We start from the raw sequence: 22,246 nt of genomic DNA, 5'->3' as shown, positions 1-22,246 counted from the left end.
GTAGAACGGCTGTGGCACAGCGGGGGCGCCTGCTTTCAGCCCTGTCAGAGCCTGCGTGCTGCCAGCCGGGAAGGGGGTGCTCAGAGAGAGAGAGGCCTGTCCTTTCACTTTCCCTCATTCCCTTGTTTCTGCTTCGTACAGCCTTTTCCAAACAAATCCGTAGCTTTCAGAGTCAGATTATGCATTCTGTGCACTTTTTACAGAAGCCAGTTTACATTTTCACCCTTCGAAATAATACCAAAGCAGATTTCCAGGTCTATTAATCTATCACCCGAAGACTTAAATGGAATTAGGCAGTGACAGTAAGATGCCTCAGCGTGTTCATTTGGTACTGTGTATCCGAGCTGCTGAGTGTTTCTGTTTTTTAATGCGAAAGATTAAACTTTTTAACTTACGTGTTAAACTTAGAACTCAGCAGTAAGCCCTTGGACACCATGGGGCTTATTTAGAGTTTAGTGGATCTGAGAGTCACCAAAATTGACAGTGATCCCTTCTGCCCTGTTTAGTGTGTACTCATGGATGTACACTGTCACTATGGCAGATGTGACACCTGCCAATTTTCGGGAAGATATCACACTTCCTGCAAACGTTTAAAAAACCAATGCCTTAGTGACATTAATGATTTAGATGGAAAAGGGAAATTATCTGCAGGGTTTGCCAAAGATCACACTGTGTTTCAAAGGAAAGCCAGAAATAGGATAAACTCTACTCTTTGGGAAGGGAGCTAATTACATAGCTCCAGTCAGTGTTGTATGTTTCTTACTACATTATCGACTTTATATATTTAGCTCAAGAATGGGTATCCCAGTGTTAAGCACCTAACCCTTAGGGTGGTCTTCTCCTAAATGTTTTGCCTTACTTCTCAAGTTTTGACTGAACTAAATGTTTCCCTTGCTCGTTTTCTTGACTTTAGGACTCTTCACACTTTACCACTGCTAACCAGTGCTAAGGTGCTTGTGCTCTCCCCTTTAAACATGCTGACATTGCCTTACACCCAATTGCCACATTTAATTTACTTGGACATCCTAGTAAATTGGTACTACACGTACCCAGGGCATATAAAGTAAATGCTACTAATGGGCCTGCAGCACTCATTGTGCCCCCACTTATGTAGCCCTATAAATATGTCTCAGGCCAGCCATTGCAGTCTGGGTGTGCAGCTTAAACTTCCATTTGAACCTGGCAAAATAAACCTTTTGCCAGGCCTAACCCTTCTTTTTTAATAGATATGTCACCTCTTCGGTAGGCCCTAAACAGCCCATAGGGCAGGGTGCAGTGTTAAAATGTTGGACATGTACTTTTAACTTTCACATGTCCCGGTAGTGAAAACTCTGAATTAAGTTTTTACTAAGGCAAAACTTACATATCTCATATACTTTAATGGTATAGTTGGATTAATGTCAATATGCTGAAAATGCCACTTTTAGAAAGCTGGCATTTTCTTGCCGCAACTACTTGGTGCCTGTATCCTAGATCACATGATTTGGTGTAATTGGCAGTAGGTCTTTGGGTATTGCTCCCAGATAGTAAATAGTAAAACAAAGGGGGAATACGTGTTGGTAGGATGAGCCATATCTAACTTGATATGGGGGAGGAGCCGACACCTGCAAAGCTTGCACCTCGCAAAGGCTCTGCCGAAGCACACTCACATAGAGTCTCACACTGGTCTTTTGTGACCCCAGACAAGCTGAGGATAGGTCAGGGAAGCAAAAAATAATTCCAAACATCTTTGGGGGTGGAAACCTCAAGAACCTTCTCCTACTTCAAAGCTGGCAACAAGAATAAATATTGGACCATCAGACCCAACTCTTCAGTGAACTGCTGGACCTGTGATTGACTCAGCTGTGCTGATTAAAAAGGACTGGACCTGTATCTTGAACCCAGAACCACTAGAGTGACTTCAAGGACTAGCTGGCTGATGTAGGAAATTGGTTTACTGGTTGAGGGGATTTAAACCCTACTCGAGCAACAACCACAATCCTTGGCAGGGTGAAGCCACAAGCATACCCCAAATTAACCTGTGCTCAACTCACTGGTAGCTTAGCACAAAAAAGTCATGCTTAACTTAGCGGCAATGTGTAAAGTATTTATGCAGCACTTCGAACAGTAATAACGTGAAAACACAAGAAAAATCTAAAACCAATTTAGGAAAATATAGTCAAATGTAAGAAATTATTTGAGACCACACAACAAAAATCCAATAAGTAGAGTCTGAAATATGTAATGTTAAAGATTTATGGTAAGTTTAGCACCTAAAAGCACAAAGCGCCACTTGAGGTTATCTGGTCATGCGAAATCGGGTAAAAGTCACAAGTTCAGGTCAGCAGCAATGGAGCAAGGGCTAGATACCAGGTTAGCCCAACTGAAAGAGTTTCCTTCTAAAGTCCAGCATAAAGAATTCCATTTGAGGAGGAGGGGGCCATGAGGATCAGGAAGAGTGTCACGGATGGTCTTTGCTGTAGCGTGAAAATCCTGTTGAGCGCTGAGGACCATCGGTGCTGGGTATTCGGGTTGGCAGTCATCACAGACTGTCGATGTTGTAGTGTGAAGTGCAGCTTGCACACTGATGGTTCTCGCTGGCAGTCGCTGTAGGATGAAGAGTCGGTTTCCCCAGAGCTTCGCATTGGCGGTCGGCATGTATGGCAAGATCTTAGTCCTAAAAAGCCCAAAACTTCAGGAATTCTCAAACTCTTGGAGAGGGAGCTCAGCTGATGCTACACCAATGGTCCAGGACCTGAAGAGCACCTCTTGGAGATCAGGCCACCAGGGCTTGGGCAGGTCCAGTTCCAGGTCCAGGCAGGTGGTGAGCTGGGCAGATACAAGGAAGCCTCTAAAGCCTGTTATGTCCCTGTCGCTCAGAATAGGAGGTCAGTCAACTGACCCTTGGAGTCACATCAGCCTGGGATGAAGGGTACAGGTCGAGTCTAACTTCTCAGCAAGCAGGGCAGCAGGCAGCACGTCAGCAAATTAGCAGGGCAGCAGAGTAGTAGTCCTTCTAACAGCAGATCAGCCAAGCAGCCCTCCATCTGTAGTATCCACAGGTCTGGAGATGTACTGAAGAATTGAGTCTGCGGGCCCATTTTGTAAACTTTCTTCCAGCTTTGAAGTTGGAGAATATTCTAGACGGTTCCACCCCAGAGGTGTTTTGGAATATCCTGCCTCCCCCTCTTTTCCCCAGTTTGTCTTGGGGCACAAAAGACTAGTGTCAAATCCTTTTTGGGTGAACCCAGACAGAGCCTTTGTGATGTGCATGTGTGGTAGGTGACAGCTCTGCCCCCCTATCAAGTCAGAGATAGCCTAACCTGACTGCACATGTTTTCCCTTTGTCTCACTGTCTGGGAACAATTCAAAAAGACCAACAACTAGCTTTACCTAATCATAAGACCCAGGATACAGGCTGAAAGCACCAAATGGTTGGGCTAAGAACATGCCACCTTTTTAAAAGTGGTAGTTTCAGAATAGTGTCTTAGAATCTAACATTAACATTAAAGAGGGTTTTAAATTGCAATTCCTTAGATGTCAAACCGGCCATTCCTACTTGCTCCCAAATTAAAGTTATCACTTATTAAATATAATTAGGTAAACCATTTTTATCCTATGGGAGAGGTCGACCTTGCAGTAGTGATACAAGTATTTAAAGATTCTTTTTACAACCAGAACATGCAAAAGGTACAAGTCCCACTTTTTATATGCACCGTACTCTGCTCTATGGGCTGTTAAGGCACTATCTTAGGGTGTCTGACACAGGCACCATTTCATGTCCGCGTACATGAAGACCATGTTGGAATGGTGGGGTCACATAAGTTCTCCACACCCTATCACCCCCCAAGAAATTGGCTCATTGAGAGATTCAACAGGATCCTCCAGGTCATGATTATGGGCTTACCTGGGCCCAGCAGGCAGAAGTAGGAGATTCTCTTACCATGTCTGCTATTTGCCTACAAGGGGCTACCACAATAGGGGGTTCGGTTTAGACCATTTGAGCTTCTTTAGGAACAGCCTGTTAGGGGACATCTCAGCCTATGGAGAGAAGGGTGGGAGAAATCTCCCAGGAGTCCCCCTAAGGATTTAGTCAGCTACATGCTGTCTCTCTCTAACCAGATGCAGGGCTTCTGGAAGAAGGCTAAGGAACATGTTAATTCTAGTCAAGAAGTAGTGAAACTCTGGTATGAGCAGAAAGCAGCTCCAATAGAGCTTCAGCCTGACCAGAAGGTGTGGGTTAAGGAACCTGTGGTGTCTAGAGCTTTCTAATATCGTTGGAAGGCCCATGTGGGGAGAAGGAGCAGAAGGGGAGATCACCTGGTGGATCTCAAGTCCCTAGAAGCCCCCTAAAGATGCTCCACATCAACTTTCTAAAAGCAAACTTTGAGAGGTATGTCACCATGCTCCTGGTGACAGATGATGGAATGAAAGAAGAGTGAACCTCTCCCTGACCTGGTACTGGAGACAGTATGCCTGTAAAAACAAAATGTGCAGGTTTTTTGTAGAAGATAAGCTCTAGTATTAAGGAGGAAGTCTCCAATATGCTAGCACTAGTGGTGATTGAGCCCTCCAAAAGTCCCTGGTCCAGCCCAGCGGCGCTGGTGCTCAAGGCTGCTCAGTCGGGTGCCACCCGAGAAGTCATGTTATTTGTGGACTACGGAGGACTCAATTCTGTAACAAATACTGATACTCACCCCTTCCCCAAAGCTGATGAGGTCATCCTCAGGTTGGGTGCTGGCAATTTCTCAGTACTTTTGATCTCACATCAGGGTATTAGCAGATTGCCCTGACTGGGGGCCAAAGAGAGGTCAGAATTCTTAACCCCAGGGGGCCACTTACAGTTTTGGGTAATAGTCTTCGGTTTAAAGAATGCCCCTGTTGCTTCGTGAGATTGGTGAACAGGGTCCTGCCTGGGAAGGAGACATTCTGTGCTGCCTAGCTAGATGACAGAACTGTCTTCAGTTCCAGCTGAGAGGAACACTTGTACCACCTCCAGAAGGTGCATCAAGGCCTATAGCAAGTGGGCCTGACTATTAATGCCAATAAGTGGCAGATAGGGCAGGAGAACCCCTAGTGCTAGCGCCTTGGAGATTTCCTCCTTGGTAATAGATCTCACCTTGTTCAACAACCTGAAAAGTTTGTTTTTAACAGACATACTGCCTCTGGTATCTATTCTGTGGGTACACCAATGTGTGAGTCTAGCGTTGATGGAGAACTACTAGATATTTTTGACTGTATTCTTAAGGGAAAGAGGAAGAGTGTTTCAAAGATCATCTGCCAGCAGACAAAAGGTGTGACCTCCACATGTAGCTTTTTCTGAAAATAAGGATAGCCAAGTTATGGTCCAAAACTGAGTAAAGAATGAGGTTGAGAATATGCCTCAGAAACCTATCCTGAAGATTAGTTTTGAAGAGGACTCTTTTATCGAGATGTAGTCAGTGAATCGGGTTATTGTGATAGAAGATGTGTGCCTCACAAGGAATGTTAAATATCATAAATACCACCAAATGAAGTTTTGCCAGTAACTTCTTGGGGTGGCACATGCAAAAAGAACAATTGATGGACGAAATGCTGAACAATATCAAGCATTCACTCCCAGTACAGAGATCTGGGCCTAAATATATCGTTTTTTTGCCCAGCATGCCATTATAGTTTGGATCCACCTGTATGCAAATTAATCTTGCCCCTGCTCCCCAATGGAACAGTCCAGCCCAAGGTTTCTGGTCGTAAACAAGCATCCTGGGTCTGAATTTGGAATATCACCCTTCATCAGCCAGGCTAGCTTGACTCCAGTGGCATTTCTTGGGAGTGCCTATGTATAGACTGTTGCAAAAAACAGTCTTGAGGTAATAAATGCTACTAATACTTGTCCACAGTATTCAAAATGAAGAAAGACATGGATTTTCATCAACATCTTCAGCACAATTACGTTTTTTGACAGTGGTGCTTGTACAGGGCAAAGAGCCTAAGACTGAAGTTGCCCAATCACCTGACCAAATAGTGTTAAAATATTCCAGGACCGACACTTCCATTTTATTAGTGTTGAGTTCAATGGAATTGCAATGAATCCAAGGGGCTGTGTCAATAAAACAACATCTAAATCTAGCCTGGTTAAGTTCAGAGGGTCTGTCCTTCTGAATGATGAGTTGAGTGATATCTGTATACTTCACAAACAAGTAGTCAAAAGAGCAAATCAACAGCAAATCAATTTCGCTAAAGGTGACATTTAGAGGGTGAAAAGAATAGGGTAAATCAAATTCCTTGCGGTATTCCATGATCCCATCTTTATCTCCTTGGCGTCAGAAAGGGAAAAAACTGCTTGCACAACCTGTGTCCTATATTTAAGTAGGTGGTTAGTGAATTTGAAGTTGAGCATCTGACATCAATCCCATGCAACCGAGATAGGAGTACCCATAGGGAATGGAGCTAAAGGTTGCATATAGGGTCAGTAAGATTAAAGCCTCAACATTTTTTGATCAAGGATCCAATGAAGTTCATCAACTATTGCTCCAAGAGATGATTCCATTCAAAAAAGTGATCTGAACCTGGACTGCGCTGGGTAAAGAATAGAGTTAGCATCTAAAAAATAAGAGAGAACACTGCATGCTTTTTGCATTATCTTAATAGGAAAGTGTTTTCAGCTAGGGGCCATGACAGCTATATCTAATGGAGCACTGCACAGCAAGACAAGGTGTTAACTTGTCAATGGCCTGGGGAAGGACTTGAGCTGGAAAAATCTTTTGGGGTTAAAAGGATTTAACTGACAAAGCTAGCTCTGTTGTCATAACAGGAGTTAACGGTACAAAGCTAGGCAAATCGTAATTTGATGTTTAGGAATTAGAAGAATTTTCTAATTTTCATCATATGTAACTGAAAAAACGAGGATGGTATCAAAATTCAAAAATATTGCATTGATTTAATCATTAAAGTAGTATGCCAATTTATTATGCAATTTCAAAGCAATATCTTGTTTGAAGACCTGTTAGATCAGGTATGTAAAGGATTTAAGAATTTTAAAAGTATCCCATTTCTTGTGGTATGTGTTCTCATTATAAAACAAGCAGCAAGACATGCTACCACACAAGGATAGGGACCATTTAGACTTTCCTGCATACAGTATATAATTTGAGAATCCTTATCAGTTTAGAATGTTTTATAGTCAAGCAGGAACCACAAGAGATCCTTGGAAAATGCCTCTTTTTGCATGGTCACCCCACCTGATGGATGCTGCAAGCCTACCACTGTAGCCTGGCTGTGCAGTTTTAGAACTGCAAATTTGACTCTTCTAAGTAACTCAATTTAGTGGGCCTAAACAACCTTTAACATTTTAAAACGTTCTTTTTTTTAAAATGTCACCCTTGAGTAGGTCTTACTGCCCATAACGCAGTGTGTATGGTATTTAAAAGTAGGACATGTAAATGTTTAATGTTAAACATTCCATTTGAGGAAAATGCCCACAAAACTATTGTCACTGTGGCAGGGTTGGTCGTTCCAGAGGAAAGCATTAAATAAATGTATTAATGCTTTCTCCACCCCGGAAAGAGCTACAAATGTTATTATTTTACTTTTTGAAATATTTATTAAAAGCCCAATTCACCGGTGTAGACAGCTTTGTAACAAATATGTTGGAAAATGTACTTTAAGAAAGGTACCCTTTACCTGACTAAAGCTTCTGGTCTGGAGGCCCTTTAGCATGAGCTCTAAATGTCACCTGACAGCTGAATAGTCCTCATTGATAAGGAGCGAAAATTGTTCTAGAGCAGGACAGAAGCTTAGGTTTAGTAAGTTGTTTCTGCTCCTCTGGCAGGAAGAAAATCTGGGCTGTGTCCATGAACTTGATTAACCTTGATTAAAGTGAAAGAGAAGTATGCTGTCTCAGGCAAATTGAAGTGATCGCAGAGGAGGGGTTACTCATTTCCCTGACCACATCTATGAGGTGGGAACACAGCCTCTGCACAAGAGAAAGATTTCCCAGGAGTGCTGTGGGATTGTTTGCAGTAGGGCACAACTAAACTGTTGAAAATGTAAATAGGTTTACTCCTAGAAATTGTTACACTAGGGGTTTGTTCCAGGCATAAATGTGGCCCCTTGAGCACCTTCTTCAGAACACTACTGGACCTGTGGAAGAAATCTGAGGAGACCTGAAACACTAGTACCACTCCCACTTTTACCCAGGACAAAGATATGGACTCTAAGGGTTAGTTAGCTGACCTCCCGCGCGACTACAGGAACACAACAAGCTGCAAAAAGATCCTTTTCCTGAAGAGCCCAGCAGACCAGTTCCAACTGGACTTGCCCTGGACCCTGCTTGTGGCTTCAGCTGTAGTGAGCCTTGAGCCCAAGTGATGTTCCTAAGGTGCTGAGACCCCTAGCAGTGTCAAGGTGTACTTCTCCTAACATCCTGAAAAACCTGGAACTTAGTAACACTTTGGCTCCAAAGACCTCCATAGGACCTGGACAAATCTGCCAAGTCAATCCAACAAAGGTGAGTTGTTCAGGGGTCAAAGATTCAGCTTGCTCACACTCATAACCTTTCCGCAGCTGCAAATTCGTTTCTGCAGGACATCGCAGTGAAAGTGTATGTCCTCATAGAGTCCTGTTCAGCTACATCTTGCAGCATTCCCCTCTGGAGGAATTTATGCTCCAAATATAGCTACTAGGCCTGAATGTAGAAATTTTCTCAGATGAAAGAGCTAAAAGTATCCAGCTGGTGAGGGACCTTGCTTGTGCGCGAACTTTGAATTTCTCCTGTTGAGAGCTTTCCCACCAAAAGGCAATGGCATTACTGGGACCTTATCCGACTGCTAACCAGCCTTGTGGGGCACTTCTTAGCTGCCTTGCCCTGCTAAGAATTCTTGACTTTATTTCAGACACTAAGTCAGAAGTTAAAACCTCTGAATGGGTCGAACCTGGTTTCTGTATCTGACTAGTGCTCCATTACAATCAGCCTTGAATTATGCCTAGGTCCAGGTCAAGTGCAGCCAGGTGACTGCAGTTGGGGGTTAATGCTTTTAGATCTGTTTTCATGTAAAATTTTAAAAATTCATACTTTTGGTTCCTGTTATTGGATTTTTGTCATTTTGTTACTTACATTATTCTCTAGTTTTATTAATTGAAGTGGAATTTTTATTGAATTGTATTTTTGACTGTTCAGCTGTTTTGGTACTTCTAAATGATTTATACATTTCTTAATAATAATGAAACTTTTAGTGAACATAACAAACATAATAACAATATTCCTTGTGGTTAACTACCATCCACCCCCCTAGTAATAATCCTCATTCTCACAGTTCGGCACCAGGAATTCCTGTGCAGGAGAAATTATCAACCAATGATGCACAATAGGTTCCCATTAGACACTTAAACTCTCAAGTTATATGCAGTTTTATCAATTATGTAATGGAGTGCTTCATACATTTTGTAATACAAGGAAGACAATCATAGGGACCCGGTAATTATTAATCTATCAATAGGGGATTCTCGTTTTCCTGCACCATTTGCTGTGGTGTCTCAGATCTCATTGCAATCTGCCAGTAGGCTATTAACATTCTGGCACAGTGTCCAACTTTCAGATTGCTTAACCAGAAGCCACTAATGGAGAACCCTTAAAATGCTAATGAGCAGAAAGGCTGAAGGAGCTGGCAAACTGTGACACTATGAAAGGATTGTAGCTGCTCTGCCATGTCTACAACTACCAGTAAAGAACATCCTTGGTAATATTAAATATTATTGCAAAAAGTTTGAAAAACATTCCTTCCTTTTTACAGCTACCTCCAAGTTAGACTCATCTGGCCAAGGAAACTTTCATTTCATGTTTTCTTTGAGGTATATTGTTTAGAATGTTCCATGACACCTGAACGTGGGACCTTATCATGAGCAATGTGTGTCTGTCTGTGCAATAATTAGTTTGCATAGGACAGTTTGCCAATTTCCACAATAAACGTTCAATCAGAAATGAAAAACGAATAAATCAAAAATATAATATGTGCTTTTGCCCTAATCACAGCAGAGTTCTTGTCCATTGCTACTACACCAAGAATGTGTTCTCCACAGCGCATGTGTGTACTCTGATAGTTTGTACCTGTGCTGCAGAGAGAACATTAATGAAAGAGCAAGCCACGGTTTGAAACCACAGCTCTATCTTTCACTGCAGATGGAATAGATGGTTGAAGAACAGCTTGATTTGTACTAAAGAACCTGTGGTATGGAGTTGCTTGAAAAAAAGTGCATACTACTACACAGATGGAATATTTTCTGATAGCAATATTTTTCTTCACTATTTTCATTGCCGAAATAGATAATATAAAAAAGACAAATAGCTACAAAAATAAAGCAAGAAAAATACAATATGTTTTAAATAAAAATTCAGTAGAAAATGGCCCTGAATGCTGAAAGAAAATCTTCAGTGCGAGCTGCCAAGATCTCTTGTTTAGAAAAAGAATAATACCCTTTCTTTGAAATAACGGCTCTTAGTTTAGACACAGATGGCATGCTGGCTGGTGTTGCCTGAAAAAGAACAATTCTAATAGTTTAATGATGGCCTCTGCCAAGACAATTTTAATTTGAGATAAGCAACTTTCGCACACATTCATTTAAATACATTTTTGTCCCTTTTCAAATGCATAATGAGCCCTTCATTAGACGAGCACGATGCGTTTTAGTAGAATGAATTCTATATTGGAAATTGCGCAATTTGGTCTATTTTGGCTGAGTTGCACTTTAAGCAAAAGATTTAGCTGAGGTTGATACTTATTTAATCTGCTATTTATCCATCTTTTGAAATCAAGCTTCTCATTACCAGGTGTACCTTGGTAGGATACGATATTTTGGTTAAACGAAGCATGTACCAAGTACTTTGATTTAGAATTGAAAGAGGAAAGTGAAAGTACTCTCTCTCATACTAGCTCTGTTAGTCCAGAGATATCATGGTGGTTCCAGTAAAGGTATTTCAACCTAGCTGAGAAGATTCAGCACTGAATTTATATAGCAAAATGCCAGAACTAGGATGCTCTCAGACTAGTGTCTGCAATTTAAAGGACCACAGGCGCCAAGAAGTAAAACTGAGTCTTCCTAGTTTCGTACAAGCAGGCTGTCCTTCATTAGACCTCATTAGAATAATCCAACAAGTGTTAAAATGAGCAGTTACAGGTTTACAGCACATGTATTGCATTTCACCCTACAGATTAAAGCATTGCAGATGCTGCACTACCTGTAAAGCGCACCGACTAGAGTTACCTCTGTACAAATAACCTTCTACTTGTGGTATCATGGCATGAGTAAAAACAGAAATAATTCTTCCATTTAACTACTATTCATGTGCAAAACAAGTGTAATCTGTGTTAATTGTGTAAACTTTGAATGTGGATATGTATTTATCACATCAGAGGTATTATTGCAGATATGAATGTGAAGAATATGCCTTCCTCAGTCATAAGTTTTATCCGGAGTTCTAAATGGCACAGTAATTTTACAACTGTAGAGACTACGCAGTCGAGGCAGAGAACACCACACATAAAAAGATAGAATAAGCCTATCTCTATAAAATACCAAAAAAATAGTAAACTTCCACAAAAGTGTACCTTTGTGAATCAGGTCCACAATAATCACCAGGAGGAGTGCCTCACTTGCAATCAGTATAGCGAGAAAATAACAATTTCAAACAAACCTTTGCAATGCAATAGGTCTCGCATTTGCGAGAGTTTAAGCTATTGGCAATGTAAATAACAGTGTCTTTTATTGATATGTTTTGATAATTAACACATAAATAAAAGGCATTGTCATGTGCTGCCCAGGCTAGACTCAAAAAGGAGACCTGCCTCTGTGGCTGTCACATTCAAACTGTGCAACATTTTTAAATAAATGTTATATGCGGGATGGGCTTTTTTGCTTGAGCACAACCACTGTGCTCCACATTATCATTTTCTTTGCAAGTAAGGCTGCAACAGTCACTCACAGAATCGTGACATCCAGTACGATTTTAGTATTGACCAAAAAATAAGCAGATAAACTTCCATACAATTTTTTTAAGTTTATCTCTGGATGTCAATTACATTTTAGTACAGGTAGCAGCATGCTACCTTAAGTTTCCCCTTTGATACCCCTGGCACTGCCCTTACTATGCTTTTGCTCCACAATAAGATAATCAAGAGTGCCAGATTTGATCGGAAGCTTCCTGATACCTTTTACCCTTTTATCTCCAAACATTACTTAACATCTGCCATTTAGGCGTTGGTGATATCGCACCTTATGTAAGGGATTTCAACACTAAGCAGATTGCCTAAGTACTGTTTGATCGCTTTTAAAGCTATCCTCTGCTCTGCAGCCAGGCACATCATTCAAACAAGAAAACCTGCAAGAATAATTTACATTTTAACCTGGTCAAAACTAGTCTTTTGCTCCACTTGTATGGCAGCTAAGTTCCCTTATAAAGCCTAGTCTTCACCCTCTACCCAGTAAAGACAATCAGGAACAATTCAGCATAAACTTGCCCCTAAGAATTTCCAGAGACGTAGGACTTACTGCTTCAATTCAGATCTTCTTATCCAAGTTAAAAGACTGTGTTGTACACCACCCATAAACCAAGTCATATCAGTCCCTCCAACTCACTTTAAAAATGCAAGCAAAAAGAAGATATAAACGACAAAGGGATAAAGTCACAAACCCGTTGGATGTGTAAGTTACACCATGCATACTTGATGGCTACAGATAAGAACAGTGTGTGCCATTTGAGGCATTCATGTAACTTACCTTCCCACTCAGATATACATTTCACATTGTATTGTGTCTGTGGATCTCTGCTATTCATGTACTTTGCTGACTTATTCATGTCCCCAAAACTCACATGTCCATATTTGTATGTAATGCATAGGCAGTAGACCTCTCTGCACTTTCTACTACATACATTTCCGTCAGTGTGATCACTATTACTGTTCGTTTCTCCACTCTATATTCAGCAGCTTATTAAACTCAGTGATGTTTGCTGCTAAACAAAATGTATTACCATAGACTTTCTTAACTTTTCTGTTTGCACTTGGATCGTTGCATCAGTAAACGATGGAAAAGGGAGATAAAAGAACGTTATCTGTACAATGAAAGTACTCAATTCTTGCTCGCCATGCTGATTTCAAGAAATGTTTCTACATCCCCAGGCCCATTTCAAATCTCAATCCAATTTCCCACTCCTAGAAATTCTATAAGATACATAATATCGTTCAAAAGGTTCATTATACCAAGCTGTGTAGTTAAGAAGAACTTTATTCTTTCAAGAAAACATTACATTACCTGTGAACAAATATCCATTTTCTAAATCTCAGATAACAACAGCAACATTGTTCATAAAAATTTGGAGATTGCATCCAAGTCCTGAAACTAATATTTTCTAGTAGCATGATACATCAGACAGGAATGAGTTAAATTTAAAAATGCAGGATTTACATTCGTTTAAATAGTTACCAACCTTGGATACCTTCTCTTTAATACAGTGGTATGTAGCTCAGTCTAAACAGGTCTTTGTCAGGAAGACGTTTGTATTTAGCTACAGCGTGAGATCTCTATGCATAATTTTCTAGGTCACAAACTAAAGTTCGCTACTGAAGCCCCCGTAGTCCTTCTTCCCACGCAGCAGGCGTGTTTCTGGCTTCTGATGGAAATCCACGCAAAACGGGCAATTAACTAGAAACAGAGTCCATATATGATTTTAAGCGAAATGCATCCAAATTCATGGAATTTTAAAGGTGGGCAGGTTTCCACACAAGATAAAGATGCAGCTACAAAAATGTAAAGCAAATGTTTCACAGTGAAATAAACTGTGCTTGCAGTTGTACTGTAATGAAGGGGTGGGGGAAGGTGCGGTATTCCTTTTCTGCACAGTTGACTGGATCACTTAATAGGATTACTTCCTTTACCTGTAATCTGAAACATACCAACGTATTCACTAATATTACATAGTTTGCTGGGAAAATGTAACTAAGTAAGAAACTTTTGCCAGACCACTCCATAAACCTTGAAGCCATTAACTGGACTTGTTTTTTTAACACTTGTAGCAGCTGAAACCAGTCAGAAATTATATTCACTAATTTCTTTCAGGACTAACAAACACCTTGAGGAGTCAGACATCTAGCAGAGGGTTAATCATTAAACTGCTTTGACTTGGTTATCTAGTGCGGCTAGGTTATGATATTGAAGATTTGCAATGGATTAGATAGCGGTGTCGTTGTCGAGCGGTGCAGACACTTGGAGAAACACAATGATTTTTACTGGGTTCCCTGTCAATCAAAACCCTCACCAAGAGGTAACCAGAGTACAATGCATTGTGTACTACACATATTTTCACAATACTCTTTTACCAACATAATAAATAGGGCAGAGGGAAAATCATGCTTTTATTTGTGCTGCAAGATTGCGATTATTAATATTTGGAACATGTTGGCCAAACTAGAACTGAGAGCAGGTTTCCACCTACTGTACAACCCAGTTTCACAGTTGAGCTACTGGCTTCGCTTATTGTCTAGTCATGCTACTGTTTTCTTTCAAGATGCATAGCGCCAATAGGCATTCTCTCATCTTGTATTGTATAGTTTAGAGTTTTCACAGCATGCTACTGTTTCTCACTCAATTAAGTGACACCTGACTACAAATTACTTCATACAAGCATCTTTTCCCTCTGACTTACATTCTTCAGGTCTTAATGGTCCCATCCATGCCACATGCAACCTTTCCTGTGCCCTAAAGGGCAAGGAAGTTAAAGTTGGGGCTTAATCTTCACGTGGAAGCCACAACATATCAGGTTGTCTGAGGTGTGGTGAAACTGGAAACTTTGATTTGTGATGTTAAAACTTCGCATATCTGGAACGTTCATTGTGTTATATTGCATCTATCTGCAAACTAGGAATAGATTCCCATGCTTTCGGCCCATAACAGTGTTGTTTCAGTACTGCAAATATCCAGCTTTTAGTGGGAGAAGACTGTCGCGTTGCCTCTTAACCACTCTTCAAAAGACTTCTAGAGGATGGCAGGATGAAGGCATATAATAGTTGATCACAGAATGACAATCCTGGAGAGACTGGCCAGTCTATAATGTACATCTACATGTATCGTGCATTGAACGATCTCTAGGCTAGATTATTGTATGTTTTCTCCATGATCCCAGATAAGATTACACAGGTACTAAACGTTGGGAGTTGTTTTACACTAGACACCCTCTACATTTGAAGGCAGCAGTGGATGGAAAAAGTCCAGGATAAAGAAAAACAAATTCTATGAAATAATTATGTTGCAAAAAGATTTTTCTAGAAAAAACCTGTTCAAGAATTTTTCGTAGCAAGTTTCCCCTAAGGATGAATTTGCTAAGTTTCCCACCTGTACAAAACTTTCTAGATGGCGTAGTAAAGTTGTTCGCACCTAGCTTAGAGCTGAAAGGGGTTTAGAGTTAATGCAGTTTCAGTGGGTTGGTAGTCTATGGACAGCATATTAAACATATTCCATATGCCTGCTGATGGAGATGGCATCACTAGAACCAAAGGGAAACAGGAATAAACAAGAGCATCCAGAATAAGGTGCAATAGTTTTAAAGATTTAATAAAATAATGTTTTGCAAAAAAACAACCCGACAGTAAGGTTCAGGAATTAACCTTAACTAAGTATGAATTGAACACAACATGCACTAAACGGTCACAATACTCTCTCTTCTAACTTTTATTATTAGAGGCAGGCATAAACACATTTGCAGAGTATCAGATAAGCCCGTTCTTCTGTGATACAAATCCACATCTCAAGACATAAAAAATTGTGGGTAGAATTTCACTTTCAGGCTCAAATCACTATAGGGTTGTTGGTAGTGGACTGGCCTTCTGCTAGAGCTTGAGAAATATGACGCCTTCAGGGACCTCAAAGCGGTCCAGGATTATATGGAAAGTCCCAGCCATTCCAACTGGGGACTAGTCAATCATAATGGCTTAGGCCCACGCACCAATTCTATTTGGCCAAATGTCAGCCGGGTTGTTTACAGCTTTCTTATTGGATAATGGGCCGCAACATTGAATTGCTGGAGCTCCCCAGGCCTTTATGGTTTCTTTTTGTGGTGAAGAAGATGCAAAGAACATGAAGTATTCAAGTTTAGGTAACCTGGGTGTAAAATTCACAGTTACAGAATTGTAGTATGCCATGCAATTGAAATATGTGGTTCTGGTAACATGTTGAAACCCACTTCAGATGATGGCAAACATTTTTACTCAAAAAGAACAATTGATGGACATAAAGCAGAACAATGTCATACATTCACCCAGTACAGAGATCTGGGCCTAAATCCATCATTTTTTTGCTCCCCATGCCATTCCAGTTTGAACCCAGCCATATGCACATCAGTCTTGACCTGCGCCCAGTGGGAACAATCCAGCCCGAACTGCCAGGCAAGGTCCTCCCTGGCCAGAAACAAGCATCCTAGGACATGTTTTGAACTTTCACCCCTAATCAGCCAGGATAGCTTGACTCCAGTGGCATAGAGAGCACAGGACCGATGTCTGGGCATACCCGTCCCACTCGGGGTGACAAATGCAAAAAGAACAATTCATGGACAGAATGCAGAACAATGTCATACATTCACCCCAGTACAGAGATTTGGACATAAATCCATAGTTTTCATGCTCCCCATGCCATTCCAGTTTAAACCCACCCATATATGCAAATCAGTCATGACCCTGCGTCCTATGGGAACAGTCCAGCTCGAAATCCCAGGCCAGGTCCTCCTTGGACTGGAAACAAGTATCCTAGGACCAGTTTCGGCATTTCGCCCTTTATCAGCCAATATAGCTTGACTCCAGTGGCATGGAGAGCACGGGACCCACAATTACTAATATTTCCATTAGCATCTTTCCAAATGTACTACTGAATAGGTTGAATTAAGGGGTGTCCGAGCACTGTTACATAAGAAACAGGTGTGCATAGTCCACAATCACTTGTGAAGGGATAAAATGATACTGTTGATGCAAGGTGTGAGCAAGAAATGGACACTAGACACAAAGGTGTTTAAAATGATAGAGAGAGGACACCATGTCAGGATTCTTGAATAACAAGGCCTGTGGAGGGAATTATTGTGCAAAGTCACACTTCTGTTCTGTAGCTAGATAGTGAGAGTGAACGCTGGGGTCTTTGTTTTTTATGTTATATGACTAGATACAAGGTGCTCACATTCTTTGTCCCAACTGGGAATATTGGGGTATCATAAGTATCCAAACCTCAGCAGAAGTGAAAAACCTCTTGTTGGAAGATGACACAATGCTATATCTGTCTAACTAGAAGGGATCTATCTAAAACCGGAGTTACATAACTGAGGTACATAACGCTCTCCTTTTTAAAAAATGCACTTCATAAAGTGTGCTTTATGACTGGAAAGGTGTCAGGCCACACACCGTTGGAGATAGGTTGCAAATTAAATGCTGAGTCACGATCTGGGGAGAGCATTTAGATGAAGAAGCAATCATATTTTGGCATGAAACTATAATCCATGGGTACTCGCATTTTCCCGGGGAGGGAGGGGAGTTTGGTCTTTGGTGTGACCAAGGGCTGCACTAATGCCAGCAGGGTGGTAGAAAGGGGGGGTAAAGTGGGTGTAGAGGAAGTGCAGCATGTACATCCAGTGGTTGAACTGAATTGCAAAATGTGGAACTGTACAACCTAGATTGCGGTACACCTTAGTTACTTTCTTTGTTTAAACGAAATTAACATTTCAATAAATGCTTGCTGTTTATTTAAAATATATATATATATGTTAGAGCTCAGTCCAATAAACAGCAGCCCAGTGCTGCTGTTGCCCAGGGGTCCGCATGTAAAGGTCAGGAGGGCCGTACTTTGAGTATCACTGTTCTAATCAAACCCTAAGAGGTGTCATAAATCGTATAAAAGTGAAAGATTTTAAGAGGCTGCTAAGATAGTAACTTAGCGATTTCCAGACATGAGGGCACAAATAGCTCAGGAAATTCATGGGTATAAGTAGGCAAAACTAATACCCTAGAATACATCTCAACAATTTATTAAAAACCATACAAATGATTAGGGATTTTCACCTATCGGTCTTGTGCTAAGAGTTCAAAATGCAACCCAACAGGCTCTAAGCCAACACCCAATTAGAAAAAACAGCCAAGAGGCACTTGTGCTTCTCGGAGCACCCACAGAGGGTGTGCGAGATCATTATATGGTGTATTTATTGACTCTCGCTATAACAAACAAGAGATGAGATGCTCAGTCACTATTGGTTGAAATAATGGAGACTGATTTAAAATTGGTCAGGGGGAAAAATGCTCTATATTCACAATCAGTGACTAGAGTGGCAAAGTTAATACTCATCTAGTTCAAAAGGACAACACATCTGGTACTGGATCAATGGAGCAAACATAATACAATCACTTGCATTTTGCTTTAGGTGGAGTGAAGCAGAGTACAGCAAAGAGGAACTCATACATTGATGCTAAAAAGTAAAACCATAATGAGGAAAAGTGAGCAAGGAAATGCGAGAAGTGTTGTAAAAGAACATACCCGAAGAGACTAAAGAGCTGACACCATGCTATAGAAACTCAGACAACAGGAAAAACAGACTAGCAGTTAAATAAGAACATGACAAAAAGCATTCAATGAGGGAATTTTAAATATGCATCTTCCGCATCTATAAATTGGAAATGCAGTGGCAATTGGGTCCAGGCTTTGGTGCTTAATACTATAAAAGATTTGCCACCTTGAGTTTTTATTCTGAAGGAAGGGGGCTTCAGCAACTTTGTACTTGAAGATCTTAAAGTTCTCGAGGTCCTGTAGTGACAGAATCTGGACAGAAGATATTAAGGGCCCATTTCCTAGAAGGCACTAAAGGCTAGCAAGAAGATCTTGAGCAGAATTAATTTATGTATTGGTAACCAATTTAAACTTTTTAATGAGGTTGATGCAGAGCTCTGTTTAGGGAGTTGTAATAACAGCCCGGCTACTGCATGATGGACCATCTGAAGTTTGTGAATTGGTTGTTTTGAGCAGCCCAAATATAGGCTGTTACAGTCATTGAGTCCTGAAGTAATGAGTGCAAATGTCACTGTTTTCCTAGTGATGACAGGGAGGTAGTGGAATCATTTTTCAAAGAGTTGACACATCCCAGCTACTGCCGCTGCTTTTGAGGATGTAAGGAGAGTTCTGTATCAAATATGACCTCAAGTTCTTTCCGTTTTCTCTATATTGCACTTAAGATGGTTGTTTTGCATCCATGCAGCAACATTGAAAAGACACTTTTGAAAGTTCAGTTCAGGTTCAGTAGACCCCCTCTCAAGCAAGGCGATCAACTGGGTGTCATCTGCCTTAAGAGGTGGTTGCAATTTCATAGGAGTCAATCATGGACATTAAAGGGGCAACGAAGATATTAAAAAGGGCAGGGCTGAGTGACAAATCCTGCGGTACACCCCTAGTAATCGGTTTTTCTTTGGATGAAAATTTTCCTAAAACAACTGTTTGTCTCCTGTCAGGTAAAAGGGATTTGAGCTAAAGTAGAGTTTTGAGTGAAGTCCCTACATCTTGGATTCGCTGGAGAAGGATGTTGTGTGAATTGGTATTGAATGCTGCGGAGTGGTCAAACAGTATCAATACCGCATAGTTCCCCACGTCCAAAGTCATTTTAATGAGGCAAGGCTTGGAACGATGGCCTTGATGGCATCTAATGGGAATTTTATTTCACAGAGCTCTTGGCCTAGAAAATAAGAACTACTGTGCTATAAATCCTGAATTGGCAAGTGCATATCCGGGTCAGAGAACAGGAATCATTGAATTATTGCAGAGAAGGTGGCACGGAAGAGCATAGGGTATCTAAGTGGAATTTACTTGAGTTTAGAGTGTTTCTTTTGTTTCTGTGGCCAATGCACAGTATGGCCTATGAAGAGTGCAGGAGACCAGAAGAGTGCACTTCATTCCGACAAGATTGGGTTCACTCTCACGAGATGAATAGAGAATGGTCGGAAAGGTCGAGAGGACAAATACACAGCTTTGTCACATACTGAATGTGATATTGACAGTCCTCAAAAGTGCATTATAGAGATGTACAGAGCCATAAGCGAAAGACACTTAGCAATAAATCTGTAATCACAAGTATCATTATGGTACTTGCCAGAGAAATGCAGCACAGTTTTTAATGTTGATAATTGTTTTATGATGTTGCTGATTGATAATGTTTCAATTATATATTTTTCCATATTGCTTATTGATCATAGCATAGAGTCTTTGAGTTCGAGATGGCGAGATGATTAATGATGCAACATGCTGAAAACAAGCAAAAGAATAATCTATTTTACAGACAGCAAAGGGCCCTCGCATGGTACACTGTTTGGTCAGTAGTGAAGCACAGAAACATAATCACAGGCTGCATTGTGTCCTGAGTTTTTACTCTCTTTTGAAATCTCTGATGAGAAGCATGTAGTCTTGGATGAATCGCAAACATGTGTGGTAATCAGATGGCAAAATTTGTTTCTGCTCTGCACCATTAAATATATCTCTACAAGTTATAGATAGGTAACAGAAACACTAATAACGACCAGTAAAGCTGTAGTAGCACACAACTTACGGTAATTATTAGAGATGTCGGTGGCATCATTTTGAAACCTGAGAAAGGGTGAGTAAAATACCGGTGGTAACAGAGATACTCTCATTCTGTGAATTAGGAGCCCAGGGTACTAGCACTGTGGACATAACTCGTAAAGATAGTATAGCTCCCAAAGACGCATTGCAATATGTTTACGTAGTCAGTTCCTCTTCTGATCAAGAGGCCACATTACTTTTGCAATCTTTAATTTATTTAGCTTTTGTCTCAATCTACTACAAATTGTAAAGTTTCACTTGAACAGCTCATAACAGCTCTGCATTGTGGGAGCACCCATGCAAAGTCCCCCCCACAAAAGCAACCCACCAACCTCCCACAAAGACTTCAGTCCATACAGAACGCCCCTGCCAGACTCATCCTCGGCGTCCCTGGTGAACACCCATCACCACCCACCTCAGAAAACTTCATTGGCTCCCCGTACAGAGAAGATGTTAATTTCAAGCTGCTGATCCACACACACAAGGCTATCTCTTCACAACCAGAGACCCACCTACATCAACCAATGCCCCAGCTTCCACCACCTCTCCAGACATCTACCTTCTGTATCCCTCCCTCTCCCTCACCTACACACCCTGTATCTACCGCAGCACAAGTGGTGGACGCTGCTTCTTAAACCAGCCGGCCAAGATTTGGAACAACCTGCCTCCACAGACCTCCTCCTCTCTACAGGAATTTCAAAGGGGTCTAAAGATCTGGCTGATCGACTGAGCCCTCCCAGCCCCAGTACCTGGAATCCCCCGTGATTAGCCATGCGATATAAATCCACTGATTGATTGATTGAAAGGCACTTGCGTAAGTAAGGGCACCAGTGCAAAGGCACCCACACAAAGCTTTCTCAATTAGACTCTCCCCCACCCACCCCCACTTCCGGTTACACAAAACGCGTTAGCGTTCATTGAACACGTTTACCACTCATCTCAATGATCAACAAAAAGTAATCATTTTTTAATACAGTATTACAAAACACAGCAGACTTAACTAAGCAAATTGACTACGGGGTAAACATTCTCGTATTTAGGATGGCAAAGTGCTAGCCTGTGATGTCTGTCTACTGCCCAGAGCGTGTACTGTGCTCGCTCGCTTTTAATTCAATGTATTCCCTCACAGCATCGATTTCAGAAAAAAAAGACATCTCTCTATTTACTCGGTATCAGTTCAGACACAAAGTTCCCTTTGCTGTCAGCGGAGCAGACGTGCAGGTGAACCAGGGACAGATCAAGCTGGCCAGGCATGTCTGAGGCCAGCTGCGACAAAGATTGAGTCAAGCGGGATCTTACCTTCAGGCTCACCACACAGCGTGCATTGGGACTCTGCAACGAGACAAGCAGAAGAAAACGTCGATTACTACTCTGTTCGCACCGCATATTTTTATCACCTGTTATTGGTATAGTAGTACTCGATACATACGTCGCATATTTACATTTTCTTTGCAAATGTCTTCGACACAGATTCTTGTTTGCTATCAATTTAGATCCATGTCAAATCGATATTTGAGATGTAAAATTCTGGCGGTCAACAGTCACTCATAGCCCATCAGATCTATTGCCATAAGTTCCGATTCACAACACTGACCACCTAAACTCATCTTGAGGGGATGAATACATTTCTGAGTTTGAAATATTTCAGAATCGACCCTACCACCAGTAA

At 41.2% G+C, this 22,246-nt stretch overlaps 1 protein-coding gene across 1 annotated transcript in view; it reads right to left on the bottom strand.

Moving 5' to 3' along the window:
• Positions 1 to 21,905, bottom strand: part of DLGAP2 (DLG associated protein 2) — a 1,278,043-nt gene extending 1,256,138 nt beyond the window's left edge. The window contains exon 1 of the mRNA XM_085610808.1: positions 21,877 to 21,905. The gene's annotated coding sequence lies outside the window, so the exon portion shown is untranslated. The remainder of the gene's footprint in view (positions 1 to 21,876) is intronic.
• Between the last annotated feature and the right edge of the window lie 341 nt (positions 21,906 to 22,246).

This window comes from Triturus cristatus, chromosome 6 (genome assembly GCF_964204655.1).
Source record: "Triturus cristatus chromosome 6, aTriCri1.1, whole genome shotgun sequence".
Lineage (NCBI taxonomy): Eukaryota > Metazoa > Chordata > Amphibia > Caudata > Salamandridae > Triturus > Triturus cristatus.
This window is presented reverse-complemented; position numbering and strand designations above follow the sequence as displayed.